This window comes from Rosa chinensis, chromosome 3 (assembly GCF_002994745.2).
Source record: "Rosa chinensis cultivar Old Blush chromosome 3, RchiOBHm-V2, whole genome shotgun sequence".
NCBI lineage: Eukaryota > Viridiplantae > Streptophyta > Magnoliopsida > Rosales > Rosaceae > Rosa > Rosa chinensis.
Window position 1 is genome coordinate 33,326,435 of NC_037090.1, and position 2,262 is coordinate 33,328,696.

The window sequence follows — 2,262 nt, forward strand, 5'->3', positions numbered from 1 at the left end:
GACTGGCCGAATTTGACTGGTGGAGTCAGGGATTCTGTTTGGAGTTGTGGTTGCATCTAGTGGGTCGCTAGACTGCCTACATACCCTGTGAAGGGATCAAACCACTGTAGTTCATCGCAATTTGTATTTCCGGTTTTGTACCGACTTTTGTTTGACGGATGTGTATACATTTTTTTGAACCCGCCAAATGTATTTCTTTTGGACGCCAAATTTGGTAGCATCCATTGATTTGATTTAGGCATGCACCTCGTCATGCTGAGCTTCGTGGTCAGGCCTTAGAGATTTGGAGTAGGCTTTTCAGTACTTTGAAGTTTGTAGGAAAGCTTGCAACTGCTTTGGACACCCATGACCTTATATCTGCACCACATTTGACGGCCATACAAAAACTTCCTGCATATTTGCATGTTGACAATTATGCTTAAATGTACTTTTTGTTTTGATATGTGCCGAATGGTTCCCACTGATTTCCTTTAAAAAGAAGGCAGAATGCCACAGTTTATAGATTAGGCCTTAATTATACATAGCATTTTGTCTTCATATGTCTTGATGACTTTCCACCGCCACAGCTTGTCAACAAAGGATAAGACCAAGAGGAAATGACTTTGTTGCTGCAACTTTTGCAAGTCTGCGATACCACCGCTTGTCTTCCTTTACTTTCTGCCAAGATTTGATTATTACAAAATGCAGAGTTCATTTCATGCCACACAATGAGCACTAGAGGAATCTTGTAGCCTTTGAATATTGTCTTCTTTTCTTCTTTTGATTGATAAAGAGACACGTAGCTGGAAACAAACTTGCTGCACATTTGCTTAATGGGATGTTTTGAAAGTTTTTGTCTTTAGTCCAAAGGTACAGCAACATCACGGTTTGACAATCATGCTTAATTGCAAATAAATTTTGTCTTGATGTGTGTTAATCACTTCATGGCCTCTTGTATTATTAAACTTGCATTGTTTCTTGGTCTTTGTTGCCTGACTCCTATTTAAAGCAAGCTTGCAGCAAACTTTGACAATCATAGTTCAAATATATAATTTAAAACTCTTTGTCTTTTGATGCAGGTCTTGAACATTCCTCCACCTCCAAGTTTAACGTGGCTACTTGAGAGGTGAGCTGCTGCCATTTTTTTTATATTCATTCATGCTTTGAACAGAGAGCAGAAGAGCCAAAAGAACTTCATTGTTGATCTTCTTGTCGCTTACTTTCATTTTGGGGAAAATCAAAACATGACACTAATTGTAGGCCTGCAAATGCTTTATATATTTTTTTCTGCTTTGATCACCATGCTGCCTTGCAGATTCTAAACACCAGAGTCTAGACACCCTGCAAGTCATCACCCTATGAGAGGCAGTCATGCTTGAAGCTTCAACATATCTTCTGGGATTGCTCTGATTTCTTCCATCCTTTGTGGCAACTGGACTTCTTCGTTCACGGTGGGTTGTGAGCTTCAACATTCGTTGTCTTCACTACTCAAGCACCCCTGCAGCCACCTTGTGTAGGTACTAGATCATCTTCCCTGTACTTTTTCTTGGTCGCCATTTCATCGCTGGGATTTGGTGGACAAGATGAGTCCAAATTTCTCATAGAGAAGTGAAGAAACCTCTGCTTCACAGCTTGGTCTCAAGTTTCTGGTTTGTTTCCTCCTTGCTTGCAGGTTGCCGGAAGTATTCCAAGAGACCATCGAGGGTGAGCTTTCCTCTCCAGACACCAGTTTCAATGATTTGTGGTTTGTCTCGCTTGGTAAATTCCTTGTGTGGCTTGTTTGCAAGTGGTGTAAGGCCCTTTGTTGTGTTGCGGTGGAAGGGATGGCAGGAGGTAGAAGGCTTTTGGTGGTGACCGTTGTTGACTTCCAGAACGGATGGCATGACACTCCACCGATTGGTCATACACTCGTTGATACACATGTATCATATACGAGATTGCGACCGTTCGGGGATCTCCATGGCTCCACAGCGACACCAATAAAAGAGACCCTGCAAAAAAACAAGAAGTAGCAGAGAGGCCTCAACCTTTTAGCGTCTGCTTGCCGGCTCCTCCTTCGAACTGCTGGAAACTTCTTCTCTCCTTTGCAGTAGGGCTTCGCCTTCCTCTTGATGTGTTTTCTGCCCTCCAGCCCTTCTTGCTGCCCCCTTTTTTTTCTTTTTCTGCTGCTTGAGGTCGAGCCTTTTTATAGGCAGCTAGGAACCCAAACAGTTGGCTAAAGATAAGGATAGCTTGCAATTTGAATTCAAACTTGAAGTTACGATTTGTTACTTTGAAGATAAT

At 42.2% G+C, this 2,262-nt stretch overlaps 1 long non-coding RNA gene across 1 annotated transcript; it reads left to right on the forward strand.

The window, feature by feature from the left end:
* Positions 1-476: 476 nt before the first annotated feature.
* Positions 477-1,981, forward strand: LOC121052392. The gene is made up of 2 exons (XR_005808928.1): positions 477-1,496; positions 1,652-1,981. It is a non-coding gene; the product is annotated as an uncharacterized LOC121052392 (long non-coding RNA).
* The last annotated feature ends 281 nt before the right edge of the window (positions 1,982-2,262 follow it).